Here is an 11,149-nt window from a genome sequence, read left to right as displayed (position 1 = left end):
AGCATTGCCCAAAAAAAAGAGGCCAAAGAAGCCTAAAAAAGGGGGGCCAAAGAAGCCCGCAAAAAAAGAAAAAAAAAAGAAAAAGGGGCAATGTTACTATCCTTTTACCACACTTGTGCTTCAAAGTTGCACCATGTTCTTCATATAGAGAGTCTCTTGAGTTATCACTTTCATATACTAGTGGGAATTTCCATTATAGAACTTGGCTTGTATATTCCAACGATGGGCTTCCTCAAATGCCCTAGGTCTTCATGAGCAAGCAAGTTGGATGCACACCCACTTAGTTTCAGTTTGAGCTTTCATATACTTATAGCTCTAGTGCATCCGTTGCATGGCAATCCCTACTCCTCACATTGATATCTATAAATGGGCATCTCCATAGCCCGTTGATACGCCTAGTTGATGTGAGACTTTCTCCTTTTTTGTCTTCTCCACATAACCCCCACCATCATATTCTATTCCACCTATAGTGCTATGTCAATGGCTCACGCTCATGTATTGCGTGAAAGTTGAAAAGGTTTGAGAAACATCAAAGTATGAAACAATTGCTTGGCTTGTCATCGGGGTTGTGCATGATGTGAATATTTTGTGTGGTGAATATGGAGCATAGCCAGACTGTATGATTTTGTAGGGATGAGCTTTCTTTGGCTATGTTATTTCAATAAGACATAATTGCTTGGTTGGTATGCTTGAAATATTATTGTCTTTATGTCAAAGGATAGATTATTGCTTTGAATCACTCGTGTCTTAATATTCATGCCATGATTAGACATATGATCAAAATTATGCTAGGTAGCATTCCACATCAAAAATTGTCTTTTTTATCATTTACCTACTCGAGGACGATCAGGAATTAAGATTGGGGATGCTGATACGTCTCCGTCGTATCTATAATTTTTGATTGTTCCATGCCAATATTATTGAACTTTCATATACTTTTGGCAACTTTTTATACTATTTTTTGGGACTAACATATTGATCCAGTGCCCAGTGCCAGTTCATGTCTGTTGCATGTTTTTGGTTTCGCAGAATATCCATATCAAACGGAGTCCAAACGGGATAAAAACGGACGGATCTTATTTTGGAAAATATGGAAAATTCAGAAGGAAAATCAACCCGAACTAGTGCCCGAGGTGGTCACGAGGCAGGGGGGCACCCCCCCCCCTTGGGGCACGCCCCCTACCCTCGTGAGCCCACCGTAAGGCGGTTGACGCTCTTCTTTTGCCGCAAGAAAGCTAATATTCAGAAAAAAAATCACGGCGAAGGTTTGAGGCCAATCGGAGTTACGGATCTCCATATATATACGAAACGGTGAAACAGAGCCAGAAGAGAACGCAGAACCAGAGAGAAACAGAGAGATAGATCCAATCTCGGAGGGGCTCTCGCCCCTCCCACGCCATGGGAGCCAAGGACCAGAGGGGAAACCCTTCTCCCATCTAGGGAGGAGGTCAAGGAAGAATAAGAAGAAGGGGGGCCCTCTCCCCCTTGCTTCTGGTGGCGCCGGAGCATTGCCGGGGCCATCACCATCACCGTCATCTTCACCAACAACTTCACCGCCATCATCACCAACTCTTCCCCCCTCTATGCAGCGGTGTAACCTCTCTCTTACCCGCTGTAATCTCTACTTAAACATGGTGCTCAACGCTATATATTATTTCCCAATGATGTATGGCTATCCTATGATGTTTGGGTAGATCTGTTTTGTCCTAATGGCTATTTGATGATCGTGATTGGTTTGAGTTGTATGTTTTATTATTGGTGTTGTCCTATGGTGCTCTCCGTGTCGCGCAAGCGTGAGGGATTCCCGTTGTAGGGTTTGCAATATGCTTATGATTTTCTTATGGTGGGTGGCGTGAGTGACAGAAGCACAGACCCGAGTAAGTAGGTTGTTTGCGTATGGGATAAAGGGGACTTGATGCTTTAATGCTATGGTTGGGTTTTACCTTAATGAATCTTTAGTAGTTGCGGATGCTTGCTAGAGTTCCAATCATAAGTGCATATGATCCAAGTAGAGAAAGTATGTTAGCTTATGCCTCTCTGTCGGTGTCAAAACCGGCGGATCTCGGGTAGGGGGTCCCGAACTGTGCGTCTAAGGCGGATGGTAACAGGAGGCAAGGGACACAATGTTTTACCCAGGTTCGGGCCCTCTTGATGGAGGTAAAACCCTACGTCCTGCTTGATTAATATTGATGATATGGGTAGTACAAGAGTAGATCTACCACGAGATCAGAGAGGCTAAACCCTAGAAGCTAGCCTATGGTATGATTGTATGTTGTAGTTGTAGTGTCCTACGGACTAAAACCCTCCAGTTTATATAGACACCGGAGAGGGTTAGGGTGACACAAGGTCGGTTACAAAGAAGGAGATATCTATATCCGTATTGCCTAGCTTGCCTTCCACGCTAAGTAGAGTCCTATCCGGACACGAGACGAAGTCTTCAATCTTGTATCTTCATAGTCTAACAGTCCGGCCAATGGAGATAGTACGGCTGTCCGGAGACCCCCTAATCCAGGACTCCCACACTCTCCCTCAAATAAAATTGCAATAATGATTACCGGTCTAGTTATCGATTGCCTAGGGACAAATAACCTTCTTGTTGACAAAAGCTCTCTACTAAAACTAATTTAGTTGTGTCTTTATCTAAACAGCCCCTAGCTTTTATTTTCGTGTTCTTTACTTTCTTGCAAGCTTACCAAAAACACCTACAAAGTACTTCTAGTTTCATACTTGTTCTAGGTAAAGCGAACGTCAAGCGTGCGTAGAGTTGTATCGGTGGTTGATAGAACTTGAGGGAATATTTGTTCTACCTTTAGCTCCTCGTTGGGTTCGACACTCTTACTTATCGAAAGAGGCTACAATTGATCCCCTATACTTGTGGGTTATCAGTAGTCATGTGAATTTGGTATTCGTTCGATATTTTGATGAGATGTATGTTGTCTTTCCTCTAGTGGTGTCATGTGAACGTAAACTACATGACACTTCACCATTGTTTGGGCCTAGAGGAAGGCATTGGGGAGTAATAAGTAGATGATGGGTTGCTAGAGTGACAGAAGCTTAAACCCTAGTTTATGAGTTACTTCGTAAGGGGCTGATTTGGATCCATATGTTTCATGCTATGGTTAGGTTTACCTTAATACTCCTTTTGTAGTTGCGGATGCTTGCAAGAGGGGTTAATCATGAGTGGGATGCTTGTCCAATGAAGGAGAGTAGCCAAGCACCGGTCCACCCACATATCAAATTATCAAAGTACCGAACGCGAATCATATGAACGTGATTAAAACTAGCTTGACGATAATTCCCATGTGTCCTCGGGAGCGTTTTCCTTTATACGAGAGTTTGTCCAGGCTTGTCCTTTGCTACAAAAGGATTGGGCCATCTTGCTGCACCTCATTTACTTTTATTACTTGTTACCCATTACAAATTACCTTATCACAAAACTATCTGTTACCGATAATTTCAGTGCTTGCAGAGAATACCTTACTGAAAATTGCTTATCATTTCCTTCTGCTCCTCGTTGGGTTCGACACTCTTACTTATCAAAAGTACTACGATAGATCCCCTATACTTTTGGGTCATCAAGACTCTTTTCTGGCACCGTTGCCGGGGAGTGAAGCGCCTTTGGTAGGTGGAATTTGGTAAGGAAAAATTTATATAGTGTGCTGAAATTTACTGTCACTTGTTACTATGGAACATAATCCTTTGAGGGGCTTGTTCGGGGTATCTTCACCCCGACCAGTAGAGCAAAGAGTTTCTCCTAAACCTACTGAACCTAATGAAAATATTTACTTTGAAATTACTTCGGGTATGATAGAGAAACTGCTAGCTAATCCTTTCATAGGTGATGGAACTTTACATCCCGATTTGCACCTAATCAATGTGGATGAAGTTTGTGGATTATTTAAGCTTGCAGGTATGCCTGACGATGTTATCAAGAAGAAGGTATTCCCTTTATATTTTAAGGGAAAGGCATTGACATGGTTTAGGCTATGTGATGATATGGGATCATGGAACTACAACCGATTGAAATTGGAATTTCATCAGAAGTTTTATCCTATGCATCTTGTTCATCGTGATCGTAATTATATATATAATTTTTGTCCTCGCGAAGGAGAAAGCATCACTCAAGCTTGGGGGAGGCTTAAGTCAATGTTATATTCATGCCCCAATCATGAGCTCTCAAGAGAAATTATTATTCAAAAATTTTATGCTCGGCTTTCTCTCAATAATCGCTCCATGCTCGACACTTCTTGTACTAGTTCTTTTATGATAAGACTATTGAATTCAAATGGGATTTATTGGAAGAATTAAATGCAAATTCGAAGATTGGGATCTCGACGAAGGTAAGGAGTTAGGTATAACCCTAAAGTTTGATTGTGTTAAATCTTTTATGGATACCGATACCTTTCGTGAATTTAGCACTAAATATGGACTTGACTCTGAGATAGTAGCTTCTTTCCGTGAATCCTTTGCTACTCATGTTGATCTCCCTAAGGAGAATCGGTTTAAATATAATCCTCCCATTGAGGTAAAAGTAGTTGCACCTATTAAAGTTGAAGAAAAGACTATTACTTATAATGATTCTGTTGTTCCTACTGCTTATATTGAGAAACCATCTTTCCCTGTTTGAATAAAGGATCATGCTAAAGCTTCAACTATTGTTCGTAAGAGTAATACTAGAATACCTACACCCTCTGAGCAAATTAAAGTTGAACCTAGTATTGCTATGGTTAAGGATCTCTTGGCCGATAATATTGATGTGCATGTTATTTAGTTCTGTGATGAAGCTGCTAGAATTGCTAGGCCCGATACTAAAAATAAACATAGACCTGTTGTAGACATGCCTGTTATTTCTGTTAAAATAGGATATCATTGCTATCATGGCTTGTGTGATATGGGTGCAAGTGCAATACCTCATTCCTTATATAAAGAAATTATGCATGATATTGCACCCGCTGAGATAGAGGAAATTGATGTTACAATTAAGCTTACCAATAGAGACACTATTTCACCAGTTAGCATTGTTAGAGATGTTGAAGTCTTGTGTGGGAAAGTTAAATATCCTGCTGATTTTCTTGTTCTTGGTTCCCCACAAGATGAATTTTGTCCCATTATATTTGGTAGACCCTTCTTGAATACTTTTAATGCTAAGATAGACTGCAAAAAGGATGTTGTTACTATTGGTTTGGGGGATATGTCTCATGGGTTTAATTTTGCTAAATTTCATAGACAACCCCATGATAAAGAATTGCCTAGTAAAGATGAAATTATTGGTCTTGCTTCTATTGTCGTTCCTCCTAGTGATCCTTTAGAACAATATTTGCTCGACCATGGAAATGAGATGTTTATGAATGAAAGAAGGGAAATAGATGAAGTATTCTTTAAACAGGGACCTATTTTGAAACAGAACTTGCCTGCTGAAATCCTAGGGGATCCTCCTCCACCCAAGGGTGATCCTGTGTTTGAGCTTAAACCTTTACCTGATACTCTTAAATATGATTATCTTGATGAGAAAGAGATATATCATGTTATTATTAGTGCTAACCTTTCAGAGCAAGAAGAAAAGAAACTATTGAAAACTCTGAAGAAGCACCGTGCTGCTATTGGATATACTCTTGATGATCTTAAGGGCATTAGTCCCACTCTATGTCAGCACAAAATAAAATTGGAGAAAGACGCGAAACCAGTTGTTCATCAACAATGACGGTTAAATCCTAAGATGAAAGAAGTGGTAAGAAAAGAAATACTAAAGCTTATGGAGGCAGGTATAATTTAACCGTTACTGATTGTCAGTGGGCAAGTCATGTCCATTGTGTCCCTAAGAAGGGAGGTATTATTGTTGTTCCTAATGATAAAGATGAACTGATCCCACAAATAATTGTCACAGGTTATCGAATGGTAATTGATTTTCGCATATTAAATTAAGCTACTAAAAAGGATCATTACCCTTTACCTTTTATTGATCAAATACTAGAAAGATTATCCAAACATACACATTTTTTCTTTCTAGATGGTTATTCTGGTTTCTCTCAAATACCTGTGTCAAAATAGGATCAAGAAAAGACAACTTTTACTTGCCCTTTCAGTACCTTTGCTTATAGACGTATGCTTTTGGTTTATGCAATGCACCTGCTACCTTTCAAAGATGTATGATTGCTATATTCTCTAACTTTTGTGAAAAGATTATTGAGGTATCCATGGATGATTTTTCTGTATATGGAACTTCTTTTGATGATTTCTTAAGAAACCTTGATCGAGTTTTGCAGAGATGTGAAGAAACTAATCTTGTCTTGAATTGGGAGAAGTGCCACTTTATGGTTAATGAAGGTATTGTCTTGGGGCATAAAATTTCTGAAAGAGGTATTGAAGTTGATAAAGCTAAGGTTGATGCTATTGAAAAGATGTCGTGTCCTAAGGACATTAAAGGTATAAGAAGTTTCCTTGGTCATGTCGGCTTTTATAGGAGGTTCATTAAGGATTTATCAAAAAAATCTAGGCCTCTGACTAATATCTTACAAAAAGATGTTCCTTTTGTCTTTGATGATGATTGTGTAGAAGCATTTGAAGTACTTAAGAAAGCTTTGATTTCTGCACCTATTGTTCAGCCACCTGATTAGAATTTACCATTTGAAATTATGTGTGATGATAGTGATTATGTTGTAGGGGCTGTTTTCGGACAAAGGGTTGATAAGAAATTAAATGTTATCCAATATGCTAGTAAAACTCTAGACAGTGCCCAAAGAAATTATGCTACTACTGAAAAGGAATTTTTAGCAGTTGTATTTGCTTGTGATAAGTTCAGACCTTATATAGTTGATTCTAAAGTAACTGTTCACACTGATCATGCTGCTATTAAATATCTTATGGAAAATAAAGATGCTAAACCTAGACTTATTACATGGGTTCTCTTGCTACAAGAATTTGATTTTCATATTATTGATAGAAAGGGAGCTGAGAACCCCATTGCAGACAACTTGTCTAGGTTAGAGAATGTTCTTGATGACCCACTACCTATTGATGATAGCTTTCCCGATGAACAATTAGCTATCATAAATGCCTCTCGTACTGCTCCATGGTATGCAGATTATGCTAATTACATTGTTGCTAAATTTATACCACCTAGTTTCACATACCAACAAAAGAAAAAGGTTTTCTATGATTTAAGACATTACTTCTGGGATGACCCACACCTTTATAAAGGGGTAGGTGGTGTTATTAGACATTGTGTACCTGAGCATGAACAGGAACAGATCCTACGCAAGTGTCACTCTGAGGCTTATGGAGGACACCATGCTGGAGATAGAACTGCACATAAGGTATTGCAATCCGGTTTTTATTGGCCTACCCTCTTCAAGGATGCCCGTAAGTTTGTCTTGTCTTGTGATGAATGTCAAAGAATTGGTAATATTAGTAGACGTCAAGAAATGCCTATGAATTATTCACTTGTTATTGAACCATTTGATGTTTGGGGATTTGATTATATGGGACCGTTTCCTTCCTCTAATGGGTACACACATATTTTAGTTGTTGTTGATTACGTTACTAAGTGGGTAGAAGCTATTCCAACTAGTAGTGATGATCATAACACCTCTATTAAGATGCTTAAAGAAGTTATTTTTCCGAGGTTTGGAGTCCCTAGATACTTAATGACTGATGGTGGTTCACATTTTATTCATGGTGCCTTTCGTAGAATGCTTGCTAAGTATGATGTTAATCATAGAATTGCATCTCCATATCACCCACAGTCTAGTGGTCAAGTAGAATTGAGTAATAGAGAGCTTAAATTAATTTGGCAAAAGACTGTTAATAGATCTAGAAAGAATTGGTCCAAGAAACTTGATGATGCATCATGGGCTTATAGAACTGCATACAAAAATCCTATGGGTATGTCTCCATATAAAATGGTTTATGGAAAAGCATGTCACTTACCTCTCGAACTAGAACATAAGGCATATTGGGCCATTAAAGAGCTCACTTGATGAATGGAGAACCCAAGTCTATGAGAATGCCAAACTGTTTAAAGAAAAAGTTAAAAGATGGCATGACAAAAGGATACAAAACCATGAGTTTAATGTAGATGATTATGTATTGTTATACAACTCTCGTTTAAGATTCTTTGCAAGAAAACTCCTTTCTAAATGGGAAGGCCCTTACATCATTGAGGAGGTCTATTGTTCCGGTGCTATAAAAATCAACAACTTCGAAGGAACAAATCCGAGGGTGGTGAACGGTCAAAGAATCAAACATTATATCTCAAGTAACCCCATAAATGTTGAAAGTAATGTTATTGAAACCGTATACCCGGAGGAATACATAAAGGACACTTTCCAGAACATTTCAAACTCCGAAAAGGAATTGGTATGAGGTACAGTAAGTAAACCGACTCCAAAACAGTTCTAATAGCAATTTTTCTCCGTTTTGGAATATTTAAGAAAATAGGAACATAAGAAGCACTCCGGGGAGGACACAATGCTTCCACGAGGGTGGAGGGCGCGCCCTACCCCCTGGGAGCCCCTGCCTCATGGGCACCTCGTGTGCTCTCCGGACTCCGTTTTCTTGCATGATACTTTTTTGGTCGGTAAAAATTCATTATATAATCTCCCGAAAGTTTTGACCATCGTATCACCCAAATATCTTCTGTCCTTGTTTCGAGTTGTTTCTGCTGCATATTAGAGCAATATGTCATCCCAAGATTCGGAGGGAGAAAGCTATGTGGCTGATTACCTTGCAGATCATAAGGTCTACGGGGACTTGGAGCATTGTGGTTGGACCACGGAGGAAGAAGAAGACTATGAGCCTAGGGGAAAGGAGGAGACGAGCTCAGATGAAGATGAAGTCCCATTACCTCAACCTGGGGACATTCATGTGGAGTTCAAAAAGTCAAGCCTCCTAGATAGAGCAATGAAACCTAAGATCGAGTTTATCCCTTTTCGCTTCTTGCAGGAGAATAAACAGGAACTATGCAAAAAGATATTAAGCCTTGAGCAGGAGATCGATGACCTAAGGGAGCAAAATTCTATCCTCAAGCGCAAATTAAGGAAGAATCACACGCCATCAACAACTCCATCATTACCACCTCCAAGGAAGGAGACATAAACACATGGGTATGGGCACTCCCCTTGGCAACTGCCAAGCTTGGAGGAGTGCCCCGGTATCGTATCACCATCACACTTTTATCTTTACCATATTTCTTAGTTTGATCCTTTTGGTAATATCTTGATCTAGTAGAATAAAGTTTTAGTATGATCTAGTTTTGAGTTTTGCTTTATGATCCTTCTATGTAATCGAGTCCGTGAGCTATATATAATAAAGATTAGTGTTGAGTCAAGGGCTTTGCCATCTTGCTATGATCTTGAGGGTATAAAAATAAAAGAGAAGAGAAAGAATAAAAAGAAATAAAGAGATCATATGGATCTTATGGAGAGTAATGACTTCACATATAAAGAGTATGATGAATAAAAGTTGTTGAAAGTTGACAAACGTAGTTTTGGTCATCGTTGCAATTAATAAGAAGTAATAAATAAAGAGAGGTTTTCACATATAAATATACTATCTTGGACATCTTTTATGATTGTAAGCACTCATTAAAATATGACATGCTAAAGAGTTGATGTTGGACAAGGAAGACAACTTAATGGCTTATGTTTTCTTATACCCGAAATAAATTATATTGTCATGGATCATTCAACATGTTGAGCTTGCCTTTCCCTCTCATTCTAGCCAAATTCTTTACACCAAGTAGAGATACTACTTGTGCTTCCAAATATCCTTAAACCCAGTTTTGCCATAAGAGTCCACCATATCTACCTATGGATTGAGTGAGATCCTTCGAGTAAGTTGTCATCGTTGCAAGCAATAAAAATTGCTCTCTAAATATGTATGACTTATTAGTGTGGAGAAAATAAGCTTTGTACGATCTTGTGATGTGGAAGAAATAAAAGCGACGGAATGCATAATAAAGGTCCATATCACAAGTGGCAATATAAAGTGACGTTCTTTCTCATTAAGATTTCGTGCATTCAACCATAAAAGCACATGACAACCTCTGCTTCCCTCTGCGAAGGGCCTATCTTTTATTCTTGTCTATTACTTCATACAAGATTCATGGTGATCTTCACCTTTCCTTTTTACATTTTATCCTTTGGCAAGCATAATGTGTTGGAAAGATCCAGATATATATAGCTAATTGGATGTGAGTTTTCATGAACTATTATTGTTGACATTACCCTTGAGGTAAAAGGTTGGGAGGCAAAACTGTAAGCCCCTATCTTTCTCTATGTCCGATTGAAACTTCATACCCATAAATATTGCATGAGTATTAGCAATTGTGAAAGACTAAATGATAGTTGAGTATGTGGACTTGCTGAAAAGCTCTTATATTGACTCTTTCTGATGTTATGATAAATTGCAATACTGAGATTATAGTTTGTTAGTTTTCAATGAAGTTTCTGATTCATACTTGAAATTGTGATTGAATTGTTACTTTAGCATAAGAAATCATATGACAATATACATATGTTGTTGTTATAAGAATGATCATGATTCCCTCATGTCCGTATTTTATTTTATCGACACCTCTATCTCCAAACATGTGGACATATTTTTCGATATCAGCTTTCGCTTGAGGACAAGCGAGGTCTAAGCTTGGGGGAGTTGACACGTCCATTTTGCATCATGCTTTTATATTGATATTTATTGCATTATGGGCTGTTATTACACCTTATATCACAATACTTATGCCTATTCTCTCTTATTTTACAAGGTTTACATGAAGAGGGAGAATGCCAACAGCTGGAATTCTAGGCTGGAAGAGGAGCAAATATTAGAGACCTATTCTGCACATCTCCAAAAGTCCTGAAATTTCACGGGAGCACGTTTCAGAATATATAAAAAATATTGGGCGAAAGAAGTATCAGAGGGGGGCCAACCACCATCCACGAGGGTGGGGGGCGCGCCCTACCCCCTGGGCGCGCCCCTGCCTCCTGGGCCCCCTGGCAGCCCTCTGATGCCCATCTTTGGCTATATGGAGTCTTTCGTCCTGAAAAAATCAGAAGTAAGCTTACGAGACGAAACTCCGCAGCCACGAGGCGGAACCTTGGCGGAACCGATCTAGGCTCCGGTAGAGTTGTTCTGTCGGGGAAACTTCCCTCCG

The sequence above is a fragment of the Triticum urartu genome, chromosome 5 (assembly GCF_003073215.2).
Source record: "Triticum urartu cultivar G1812 chromosome 5, Tu2.1, whole genome shotgun sequence".
NCBI classification, from domain to species: Eukaryota; Viridiplantae; Streptophyta; class Magnoliopsida; order Poales; family Poaceae; genus Triticum; species Triticum urartu.
This window is presented reverse-complemented; position numbering follows the sequence as displayed.